Source organism: Salvia splendens, chromosome 11, assembly GCF_004379255.2.
Source record: "Salvia splendens isolate huo1 chromosome 11, SspV2, whole genome shotgun sequence".
In the NCBI taxonomy this organism is placed as follows: Eukaryota; Viridiplantae; Streptophyta; class Magnoliopsida; order Lamiales; family Lamiaceae; genus Salvia; species Salvia splendens.
In genome coordinates, this window is record NC_056042.1 from 19111298 (window position 1) to 19124891 (window position 13594).

A 13594-nucleotide genomic window follows, 5' to 3' on the forward strand; every position below is an offset into this window, starting at 1 on the left:
TTAAACTTGGTCAATATTTCATGGACGGAGTGAGTAATTCACTACTTGGAAAAATCAAACAAACGTTAAAAGCATTAAGTAACTGTGATAAGCAAAAAGAACGTGGGTTGTATGAGAGGTTGGTCATGCTTTTTTGGTGTAGCCACCCAAATTTTTGTGACCTAATTTTCTTGATTTCGTGGCAATTTATTTATTGTACGTAATTTTTGCATTTATTGGAAATTTGTGTTTATTTGATTACCGTGGCTTGAATATATTTATTTGGGAGGAAATTAAAGTACATTTAATTTCCTAAGAGTGCTTTTATTTAATTGGGATCATGCAAAATTATTCTAGCCTATGTTATGGTAATTTTTGACCAACCCCTCTTGTTGGAGATGATTTTATTTATTATTGGATTTAATATTTTTCCTTGGGATATTTATCCAAATTTAATTTTCTATTATTTTCAAGGGAATTTTCGACCCCTCTATTTATTTGTCATGATATTTTGTGGATTTAATTGATACCTAATTGTGTTCTTTCCATAAATTAAATCCATATCAAATCTTTCCTTGTGGAATATCCATAATTATCGACCCTATCTTTTTTGGCTCGTGATTCTTAAAACCCTCTTAGAGAGGGAATTATTTTGTGGATTTAATTAATATATTGTGCATATTTTTCTTAATTAAATCCAACCATATCTTACTAAATCTTTCCATATCCTATATAAATTAGGATTTGACTTTTTAAAATTGTATGAGGATTTTCATCCCCTATATGCATTAATTCCCTTGTGGAATTAATTTATTTGTTACCTATTTTGTTGGAGTCTTTTCCTATAAAAGATTATCAAATTTAAATCATATTCCTATTTAATAGAGGATTTAAATGTTTCATTCTTTACTCCAATAATTTTCTCCCCCTCTTATACATGGAAATAATTGATTGACCTTGTTGCCTAATTTGTGGGATTCTCAATATCTTTATACCTATTTTATGAGTATCTTTCTCTACAAGTACATATCAAATTAATTCTTGTGCTAATTAAAAATACAAAAACTGGCCCCACCTTATTTAACTGTGACATTCATTTTTGAGATATCTCTATAAATATGACACTCTCAAAACCCTAACCCTATCCACCATACCACACTCCTCTCTGTCTCTCAATTTTCTTCCATTATTCACCAAGAATTCTTCATCAATTGTTATTCTTTGAAGTGAAGATTTAAGATTTGTTGAAAAACAATTGTTAATCCTTGATTCTATCGATTGTTTTTATGAAGAAAAGGTATTTAATTCATCTTTTCTTATTTTAACCGTTCAATTGATGATTTTGAACCCTCTGTTAGAGTTTATATACTATAAATCACCCTTCGAGTGATTTAATACTGTAAAAACTCTTATTTTATTTTTCAATGAATAAAACAGATTATTTTTTGTCATAATGTTGTTATGTTTTACATTTAATGGTTGTTTTATTACATATTTAAATGTATAAGAAAATTAACAAAGTCTAAATCTTTGTTTTAGTAGACTGGTTGTGGGCCTCGTCCACTTTAAGGTAATACGGTCAGTTCTGAATAAAGAAAAAGAAGATTTTTCACAAGCCAGATAGGCCTAGACTACCTATCATGAAATGTTGCAATGTTATTCAGCATATTTCTAAGCCTTACTGAAATAAAATGACATTGGTGTGGAATAGCACTGAACGTATCTAACAGCAAGACATGTCTTTGTGCTATCTACAGAAAGACGAGGTCTTGATATTAAATAATTATTTCTTAATCAATATATGTTAGCATTGAACATACAATATTGATTTTGCATTACTTTGATTTATCAAATGGTGTGGGTTTTTCTTAACCCAATAATCCTAATATCTTGGGTAGTGTCGATTGATTTCTAGCGGTGCTAGAATTGCTATTATATTGTAACGTGTCTGGTGACTCTTGTTTGATAATGTCAACAAGAGGAGCTCGAAACAAGGTCTTATTATTCGAAACCTAGCTAGTTGGAATTTAATTATTCTATGAATAATAAATAAACATGTCTTGCTAAGTCCACTCTTGGAATAAATAAGATGTTAATTAATTAATAAACATTTATATCTTAAGCGCGAGAAATAAACAGTTAAACAAAATGGAATCCCAGATTACTTGTAATTTTGAATTTGGATGGGCAGTGCAATATTATTACTATAGTGGCTGATAATAATATTTCAATACAAGCTTGTATTAAATTGTGAATTTAATTTAATTAGTAAAGCTAATTGGGGGAGGCCACATCCAAACCTCCATAGATCCCTGACTGGGCCCAATATGTAACTATTATAAATAAGAGAATAAATGAGACAAAAAATACTCTTAATTTTACAAGAAATTTTCTTCCACTCCTAATTACTATAGGGGATGGATTTTTCTCTCTCTCCTACTTCGTGAGGAACATCTGTCTTCTTTATTTAAGTCCTAGTATCCTGATAAGATCAACCCACACTAATATCAGAATACAGTTTGGGAACCAGTAACAAAAATTCGTGGTCAAGTATCAAAGATCTTCACGTGGAGAAGTAGCTAGCCATCTACGATTCTTTGGAGAATCAAGAAGGTATTATTCTGCTCCGTAGAAAAGCATGTTTTAATTCAAGTTATGAGCATTACACATGTGATAATTGCGCGAATAGAATTTATCTGAATAATCAGCTGAATAGATCTAAATTCTCTGATTTATCCGTGCTTCCGTTGCTAACCCCATCTCCCTCATGCATCTAGATCGAGTTGATAGGTATAGATCTAGTATTGGGAAGGGAGTTTTATTAAAATATGAGTATGTGGATGTGTGTATGTATAAGTGAACGTGTTCGTATAAGTGCGTATAAGTGTGTGCACGTGTGTGAGTATGTGTATGGTGAGGAATGGTAAGTTTTATGCTTGTTTATGAATATATGTTTATAGATATCTGAAATTATAAATATGATTTTCATATGTATTATGAGTTTGAAAGCATGTTGCGATCTATGTGATGGGCGAAGTGAGTAAGAAACGATATGACATCCATGATTGTTGAATTTGAGGGAAACTGATTGATGTTATATGCATATGATATTGTTGAAAGGTGTTGTGCGAACGTGATTCCAAGGAACAAAAGACTATGATTATATTCTGAATTGTTAAGCAAGAATAGTGGGCTAAAATTTCTAAACTCTTTTATGTTTTGAAATCGTTATTATAGTGATACATGGGTGGATTCTATGTTATGTCATGTCATTGGTTTGTTTTATGATTGTGAGATGATTGTTTGATGCCTAGTTTAGTTTGCTTTATTAGGTGTAAAAATCATGGATTAAATATGCCCGGTCAATGGATTTTGACCAAATAATAAATGTGACGAGACATTTAATTTTGTGAAATTAAATGACATAGCGTCGATCTACATTTTACGTAGATAAATGTAGTATATTCACTTTCTCAAATTCGATTTCCGGTGAGTGAGAAATAGTGGATTAAAGTTGGGCATAATTAGCTTTTAATTAAAGCTTGGAGTTGGAGCTTAGGGAATAATTAACTAGTATTAATTATCCCACATTGGAGGATTAACACATCTTTTAATGTGTTTAAATTAAGTGACTTTATGTTACTTAATAATTATAATGGACCAAGATGGGTGAAAGAGCCCACACGCGCGCACACGCGCGCGATGCCGCCCGCCCGAGCCCGTGCTCGTGGTCGCGGGCCCGATCCCGATCTCGATCTCGATCTTGATCTTGGATCTTGGCAATTGGTCTTTGGGTGGTCCTTGGGCTTGTCCCTAGCCCAAACTTAATCTTTTTATACCACCGCAGAGTCAGCAATCCAAGTGGCCTCCAGTTCGCCGGAGCTCTGCTGATTGCGGTGCTGCATCAAAAGAAACGTAGCCGTTTTACCTTTGAGGACGACACTCCAAACCGAGAGCACTACCGGGGCGTATCTCGTCTTGCGGGAAGAGGCCTCCTCGACTCGGCTATCATACTGGTTCAGTTGTTTCGATTTCCAATTGTAATTTCATTCAGTTCAGTTTCTCCTTTTCTTCCTTTTGGGTTGTATTACGCCCGGTTGTATCTCTTGTAATCCCCAGAAGCCAACAATCGCAAGACGAGATATAACTTGCCTTTGAAGGAATTTGGACCTTTAAACTGAACTAAAAACTTTCGAAACATTTAACACCTTTGCTGGAGATGTCGACTGAATCGAACACCGCTGCCGCCACCTCCGCCACTGCCATTCCCTCTACCATGGCGACCACTGGACCCGTCAACACTTCATCGATCCCCTCGATGATGCCAAACCCCGGCTTCCCAGCCGCTTCTTCAACTATCCCATGGGTTTGGGACAACCCTTTCGGGGTGTCCACTGGTTCCACCTTTGGTGGTTCGGTTGGTTCCACTTTTAGTGGTTCCTTCGGATCCTTTAATGGATCGAGTGCTGGGGCCTTCGGGTCTCACACGAATGCCGGGGCCTTCGGGTCTCATGCGGGTGCTAGTCCCTTCGGGGCTGGTACGACCATGGCGGGCTCTATGCCCAACATGACCATGGCGGGCTCTATGCCCAACATGAATGGTGGGGGCTCTATGCCCAACCACGTTGTTGGCTCCTTCGGGGGCAACGGAATTGGTTCCTTCCATGGACCAAGTTCGGCACCTTTGGCACCAACAATGATTCAACCTGCCGAGAAACCACCCAAGTTTGGAGGATCTGACTTCAAGAGGTGGTACTAAAAGATGTTGTTCTACTTGACAACATTGGGCGTCGCTAACTTCCTCACGGAGAACGAGCCGCCCGTGCCAAGCGACCAAGAGACTAGGCTCGAAGTCATGGCGGACTATGAGGCTTGGAGGAAAGGAGATTATCTTTGTAAAAATTTCATTCTATGTGCTTTAGATGATAGTTTGTACAATGTATACTCCAATGTAACCACATCTACACAAATGTGGGAAAACCTAGAAAAGAAATATAGCATAGATATTGCTGCAGGGACTGAACAAGTTGTAGCATCCAAATTTATGGACTGCAAGATGGTCGACTCTCGACCCATCATGGAGCAAGTCCAAGAGCTCCAAATGATCATCCACGCATTAGTGGGTGAAGGGATGACCTTGCCCGACAAATTCCTAAGGTGCACGATCATTGACAAACTTCCTCCCAGTTGGAAGGACTTCAAGAGCTATCTCAAGCACAAGTGAAAGCAGATGACCCTTGAAGACTTGATCGTGAAGTTGCGCATTGAGGCTGATGTGCGCAAAAGCGACCAAAAGGCTAAGGGGTTCACCCCACTTGAAGCCAAAGCCAATCTGTTGGAGCGGGGCGGTCCCTCCAACAAACGCCCTCGCCCAAACCGTCCAAATGACAAAGGGAAGGGAAAGCAGCCTTCAAAGAAGTTCGAAGGTGACTGCTACAAATGTGGCAAACAAGGCCACTTTGCTAAAGCTTGCCGCAGCAAGAAGAAGAAGCCGACTGCCCACGTCGTTGAGAAGGAGTTCAAGGACTGGGACGAGAACAACCTCATTGCTGTGGTCACTGAAGAGGTTAACCTTGTTGATAACAAGGGTGGCTGGTACATCGACCCCGGCGCTACTGCTCATGTCTGCTCAGATAGGAGCAAGTTTGCCTCCTACATTGCTGTTGAAGGAAGGAAGATCAACATGAGGAATCAAGCATCCTCCGAAGTCCTTGGCATCGGAAATGTGATCCTCATGATGACGTCTGGCGTCACAATAACATTGAAGGATGTGCTGCATGTCCCGGACATCCGCAAGAATCTAGTGTCAGGATCAATACTAGTTAATAAGGGGTTTAAACTTGTATTTGAGTCTGATAGGTTTGCTTTGTATAAGTTTGGAAAATCCCTCGGAAAAAGGTTATGTAACCGATGGGCTTTTCAAACTTAGTGTGACGACTCGCAGTGTTGCTAAGCCTTTGGCTAATAAGAATAAAGCATCTACTTCCTCTTACTTGACTGAGTGTTCAAATTTGTGGCATTGTAGATTGGGACATGTAAATTCAAAAGCCATTAAAAGATTAGTAAATTTAGATTTACTAAAGACTAATGAATTGGATATCCAAGATAAATGTGAAATTTGTCTTGAAGCAAAAATGACTAAGTTGCCGTTTCACTCGGTTGAACGAAGCACAAAACCCCTTGAATTAATTCACACGGACGTATGTGATTTAAAGATGGTGCAAACTAGAGGTGGTAAAAAGTACTTTATCACTTTCATAGATGATTGCACAAGGTATTGCTACATTTATCTTTTAAGAAGTAAAGATGAAGCAATAGAAGCGTTCAAAAATTATAAGAACGAAGTTGAGAATCAACTTGGTTGTAAAATCAAAATCGATTCGAAGCGATAGAGGAGGCGAATATGTAGCCCCGTTTGAGGAATTATGCAACGCAAGTGGTATAATCCATCAAACGACTGCACCATATTCACCACAATCTAATGGTGTTGCAGAACGCAAAAATCGAACTCTAAAAGAGATGATGAATGCACTGCTTCTGACTTCAGGATTACCACATAACATGTGGGGGAAGCTGTTTTGACAGCCAACTATATCTTGAATAAAATCCCTCTCAAAGAAAAGATGTTACTCCTTATGAGTTGTGGAAGGGAAGGAAGTCATCCTACAAATACCTCAAAGTATGGGGGTGTTTGGCAAAGGTGATGGTTCCTCCACCCAAAGAAGTTACAATCGGACCTAAAACGGTTGATTGCATCTTCATTGGATATGCACTTAACAGTAGTGCATATCGATTTGTTGTTCACAAGTCTGAAATATCGACTATCACAGTAGGAACAACAATTGAGTCGAGGAATGTTGTATTTACTCGAAAATACATTTCCTTGCAAAGACAAGGAAAAAGTCTCAACCAATTCTGAAACAAGAATTGAAGAAGCCACTAGTTCTAAACCAGTGGAAGAAGAAGCCACTAGTTCTAAATCAGCGGATGCGGAACCTGAAACGCGCAAGCGTGCAAGGCCCGATCCAAAAGATACAGTACTAAGACGTGGTAATAGAGTCAGAACACCAAAAACATTTGGTCCTGACTACATTGCTTTCATGTAGGATGAAGAACCAACATCGATAAAAGTAGCCTTTGCTGGCCTAGACGGGCTGCATTGGAGAGAAGCTGTTCAAAGCGAAATTGATTCAATTTTGCTAAACCACACTTGGGTGTTGGTAGATCTACCTGAAGGTGCGAAACCTCTAGGTTGCAAATGGGTACTTAAAAGGAAATTTAAGGCCGATGGAACAGTTGATAATTATAAAGCCCGATTAGTAGTAAAGGGTTTTAAACAAAAGGAAGGACTTGACTTCTTCGATACATATTCACCTGTAACAAGGATTACATCTATCCGAGTGCTTCTTGCTATTGCTGCATTGCACAATCTTGAGATTCATCAAATGGATGTAAAGACCGCGTTTCTAAATGGTGAATTAGAAGATGAAATATATATGGAGCAACCCGAAGGGTTTGTAAGAGAAAAAGGTATGCAAGCTCGTAAAGTCTCTTTATGGATTGAAACAAGCGCCATTGCAGTGGCACTTGAAGTTTGATAATGTGATGTTATCAAATGGGTTTAAAATCAACGAGTGTGACAAATGTGTCTACATCAAGAGCACTAATAACGGTCATGTTATAGTATGTCTATACGTTGATGATATGTTAATCTTGGGTAGTAACACTCAAGTAATTAACGATACAAAGGCCATGTTAAAGAGAAACTTTGACGTGAAAGACATGGGTCTAGCCGACGTAATTCTTGGAATGAAGATTCTAAGAACGTCTGATGGAATCATCTTAACACAATCACATTATGTTGAGAAGATATTGAATAAATTCAAAGCCTATGATGGCGCGCCGGTTAAGACTCCAATTGAACTCGACGTTCACTTGAGCAAAAACAAAGGTGAGCCCGTTGCACAAGAAGAGTATGCACGGGTCATCGGGTGCATTATGTACTTGACTAATTGCACTCGACCTGACATTGCTTGTGCCGTGAACAAGTTGAGTCGTTACACGAGCAATCCAAGCAAAGAGCATTGGAGAGCTCTTGTGAGGGTTTTGAGATATTTAAAACATACTCAAAATCTTGGGCTACACTTCTCGAGATACCCCCGGTACTTGAAGGGTATTGTGATGCGAATTGGATATCCGATAATAGAGACTCACTTTCAACAAGTGTATACGTCTTCACTATTGGGGGTGGTGCTGTATCGTGGAAATCCACAAAACAGACATGTATAGCCCGATCAACAATGGAATCGGAGTTCATTGCCTTAGATAAGGCGGGTGAGGAAGCCGAGTGGCTTAAGAACTTCCTTGAAGATATTCCATGTTGGTCTAAGCCAGTGCCACCAGTGCTGATCCACTGCGATAGCCAAGCAGCTATTGGAAGGGCAAACAATGGTTTCTATAATGGTAAGTCTCGACATATACGTCGACGACATAACACCGTGAGACCTTTGATCACAACATGGGTGATTACAATTGACTATGTGAAGTCAATAGATAATCTAGCGGATCCGCTAACCAAAGGGTTAAACCGTGATCAAATGAACAAGTTGCTAGAGGGAATGAGTTTGAAATCCACAAACTAAAGAATTATCATAGTGGTAACCCAACCATGATGACTGGAGATCCCAAGAACTTGGTTCAAAGGGACAACTAAGCTATGAGAGTTCATGAGAAACACTCAACTATATCTATTCCCTAGAGAGCAATAGAGTGTTAGAGAACTTGCCTAGTGGTAAAGGCTAAGTCTATGAATTTTAATGGTTCTTAAGGATCTCAAAGAGATGGAGTTCTCAAAGAGACCAAGTATGGCAAGGTACTTGACTAAGAATCACCTATGTAAGTGCGAAGTGTGGTCGCTTCATAAAACACACTTATGAATCCAAAGTGGTGTCCAAGACCACAATGGACACAAAACGTGAGAACGGATGAGGTTGAGGTGTTTAAGCGTTAACACCATTGTCTCGGTGCACGCCGTGGGGGATTAGTTCAAAGCATCGCGCTACTAAGCCGCTTGTGTATCCGATGGTGTCGACTATAGAAGGTTCAAAGCCAACAACTACCTATCCTTATGCTTATATACCTCTCGAGGGTTGAGCTTGTGTCTGCATGCATATGCATTCGACTATTTCCACTCATGTTGGGGATTGTAAAAATCATGGATTAAATATGCCCGGTCAATGGATTTTGACCAAATAATAAATGTGACGAGACATTTAATTTTGTGAAATTAAATGACATAACGTCGATTTACATTTTACGTAGATAAATGTAGTATATTCACTTTCTCAAATCTGATTTCCGGTGAGTGAGAAATAGTGGATTAAAGTTGGGAATAATTAGCTTTTAATTAAAGCTTGGAGTTGGAGCTTAGGGAATAATTAACTAGTGTTAATTATCCCACATTGGGGGATTAACACATCTTTTAATGTGTTTATATTAAGTGACTTTATATTACTTAATAATTATAGTGGACCAAGATGGGTGAAAGAGCCCACACGCGTGCACACGCGCGCGCCGCCCGCCCGAGCCCGTGCTCGTGCTCGTGCTCGTGCTCGTGCTTGTGGTCGCGGTCGCGGGCCGCAGGCCGCGGGCCTGGGCCCGATCCCGATCTCGATCTCGATCTCGATCTTGATCTTGATCTTGATCTTGATCTTGATCTTCATCTTGATCTTGGACTTGGACTTGGACTTGGATCTTGGCAATTGGTCTTTGGGTGGTCTTTGGGCTTGGTGCTTGGGCTTGTCCCTAGCCCAAACTTAATCTTTTTATACCACCGCAGAGTCAGCAATCCAAGTGGCTTGACACGTCGTCAAGCGTGGCACAGTCAGAGCTGCCACGTGAGAAAAGCATACGCTCCGCACGCGAAAGGCATACTCCTGCCACACGCTCGTAACCGTCGGCGGTTACGAATCTGCCATGATGAGCCTTCATGGCTGTTGACCCACAGCAGTGGACTGAGCCTATAAATAGGCTAGCCACTCCATGCATCTACACTGCACTAATTCACAAGCATAACAGCATAAGCACTCTCCCTCTCTCTGCATTGTCTTTCTGTCGAAGCTCTGTCCTCTTCTTCATCCAGTTTGCCGGAGCTCTACTGATTGCGGTGCTGCATCAAAAGAGACGTAGCCGTTTTACCTTTGGGGACGACACACCAAACTGAGAGCACTACCGAGGCGTATCTCGTCTTGCGGGAAGAGGCCTCCTCGACTCGGCCATCATACTGGTTCAGTTGTTTCGATTTCCAATTGTAATTTCATTCAGTTCAGTTTCTCCTTTTCTTCCTTTTGGGTTGTATTACGCCCAGTTGTATCTCTTGTAATCCCCAGAAAGCAACATTAGGATAGAGCTTTGTGAAATACGAATCCGTAATACCTATCAGGCTAGTGTACACAAGTGGGATCGTAAGCTGTCCTAGCTAGTCGGCCGGTCTCGTGAGCGAAAAGTGTGGCTACACTTTCGTCGCACATTGGTAAGAGATCTTGATATGATGTGATTAAAGAAATTTTCCGTTGACTGCGCAGTCGTTATTTATTTTGTGATCTCGTGATATTATCTTAAGGTAAAACTTGAGTTCACTTTTTGGCGGATGACATGACCGTTAAAATATTTTTGCCATAATTCCACTGAGTATATCAAGTACTTAGCCTTGCATATGTTTTCGTTATGTGCAGGTTGGGTGATGATAGTTGCGGCAGATGTTGAGTTGGAGCTATGAGGAACCGAGAGCGTCGTGTCTTCATACATGGGCGTCACTCTTATTCTCGTTGAATATTGTTATTCCACTGCCATATTTTCTTTTTTTTCCAAGACATTATTACCTTAGTATCATTGATGACATTCAATACTATGAGCCAATATTTCTGTTGTTTTGATTAGTATTAATAAATACACTTCTTTTCTTTATTTTGAGTTAAGTTAAATGCCGTCAGTTATTGCATATACTGTTATTAAACCCCCCATCTTCTTCCCCACTTCTTAATCCCTCTCCCTTAGTCACAGACACCACCCGTGTATACTATCCTTAGTAATGGTGGGCCGTGACAGAGTGGTATAGAGCTGTGTTTCTTCAGCTCTCGACCGATAGTCTTCTTTCGAGCCAACCTATTAGTTACTTTGAACTCGAATAGTACATATTGAAGGCTCAACATCCCACACCGTCACACTCAACCGAAAGGAGGTACAATTTAAATTGTTGAATGTAATATGAGTTTGATGATGTGATGGTAAGGATGTTTTCTTTGCGAAAGTATGTCAAGCATGATGATGAGGATCGTTTCATGCATGTGTTCCGTGGCAAAACTGCACTCAAATCCATGAACTAATGTTTATTATTGAGCCAGATGTGTGTGAAATCCACCATTTTCAGAAGAAAGAATAAATCAGTTGGGCAGAAGCATGAAGCGAGAAACAGAGGCAAAAACTGTGGCATTGAGTGGATCAAGTCAGAAATCAAACGGATCCAGCAGGAGTTCCACATGAAGATAGAGTGAGAGACCCCACTACAAAATGTGAAGGGCAGTAATGACATTTCAGAGAGGACGGTACCCTAGGGATCAGAGCCTTACGCCTCTCTATATAAGGAAAGCCCAACACAAGAGAAAGGAGGTCCCAGAAAGTGGTTAAGGGGGGTCTCACATTCATTCGAAGTTGGAATATCTTGTGGAATTCAGTTCTCTTCTGGGCTGAACTTGGAGCTCTTTACTTCCCGTTTCTTGTTTTCGTTGCACACACACACACTTGGTTTTAGTTAGTCTAGTTTAGTTGGCACTTGATGGTAGTTTTCGTTACTGTTATCTTTCTGTTCTTGCTATTCCACTCCGAGAAGGGGTGATGAAACAATTTCCTGCTTTTGTAGTTCACTTTTGGATGTTATTGACTGTTGCTGTTTTGATGCAGTAGATTTGAAGTTATAATTTCATTTCCAGCTGATGTGTTCTGTTTCATGCATGATACTTCTGACCTGCTTTCGATTTCTATTTCCTGATGCATATCTTAGCTCGAATGTTTTGTTTCATGTTGATTTGATCAGATCTGATGTTTTACGTCCGAGTTGCCTTGAGATGACTAGATCTAGTAGTTAATGTTATATTTCTGCATGCGTATGGGTTAGTTTCTTGTTTACATAGTTGCGGTTTCAGATAAGATCTTAGGAGTGGATTAAAGTCTATGAGTTGTTTTGATGTTTCGTCCACCGCGGCTTTTCAGATTTGTTCGTTGCTCTATTTTTCATGTTGATTCTGTGAAGAAGATGAAATTATCAAAAAGTTTTTACTTTATCGTACACTTCGCAGGGGACTGACAATCCCCCGTTTATTCTGTTTGTTCATTTATTGAAGGTTCAGTTAAGTTGATCAAGTAGACTAGTTAACCTTTCGCGAGTTGATCAGTTTTTGTTTTAATTTCTCAAGTTCAGTAGTTTAACTTAACCCACCCTAGAAAGCGTGGCAGCAACCATCCCCATTTCGTGTCTCGCAAGCAAATGTCAAACACATCATCTATGTCGGATCGATTCTTACTTCCCTATACTAGTTAATAGTATTGTGAGTTAATGTTTTGAAAACATGCTTCTGCACTCTTCATTTTATCTCACTTGAGTAGGAGTAGGTCGAGTTGATCAGGCCAGATCTTTACTGGATCACTACCCTGTCCTCACAGGTAGAGGGGCACGCAATTGGCTAGCCGGATCAGTTCGACAACCCAACATGAGCAAGCGACATTGACAATAGAGAGAATCAGAAGAAGGGTAGACAACAAGCGAGATTTCAAATGGCGCCATTGCCGAGAATTAGAAGAAGGATAGACAACGCTACATTTGCTGTAAGACACTTTGGGTGTAAATATTTTTAATATTTTCAAATTCTTGTTTTGATTTCAGTTAAAAGACTGCTTGTCACGACCGCCCTTACTAAGGATAGTAAAGACGGGGAACTCGTGACTATGGTGAAACGATAAAGAACAACATTTAATATGAAAACTCTATTAACTTCAAGAGAAAGTGTTTTAGTCTACAAAATGGTTAAGTAGCGGATAAAAGTCTCAAAGTACTTAGTGACATAAAACTGTGTAGAGTAATGCGGAAGGCTGAAAAAAAATAGTTTCAAATAAGGCAGCTGAAAACAAGTATCAAAGGAGAGTCATAGGATGACGCCCATGTATGAAGACACGACTCATCCAGGAATTCCTAAAGCTCGACTCAACATCCGCCGCAACATCCCGCTCAACCTGCACATAGGGAAAACATATGCAGGGCTGAGTACTTGGTATACTCAGTGGGCTCATGCCGAAAACATTTTATAACAGTTATGTCATCCATACCACAGTGAACTCGAGTTTTACATTTAAATAAGAAATATCATTGAGTATCACAAAAACAGTTTCATAGTCTGGTCAGACAAACAATCTCTCCACTTTCTCAACAATCTAACAATCACATCATCTTTCCACAGTGCGACGAAAGTGTGGCTATTCGCCCACGAGACCGACCGACTAGCAAGGACGGCTCTCGATCCCACCAGTGTACACATCCTGATAGGGTTTGCGGCCCTTCTCAGAC

General features: G+C 39.8%; 1 long non-coding RNA gene across 1 annotated transcript; it reads left to right on the forward strand.

Annotated features, from left to right (window-relative positions):
- Positions 1-1152: 1152 nt before the first annotated feature.
- LOC121755215 lies at positions 1153-11036 on the forward strand. Its single transcript, XR_006040659.1, has 3 exons — positions 1153-1276; positions 2491-2592; positions 10713-11036. It is a non-coding gene; the product is annotated as an uncharacterized LOC121755215 (long non-coding RNA).
- Positions 11037-13594: the final 2558 nt, after the last annotated feature.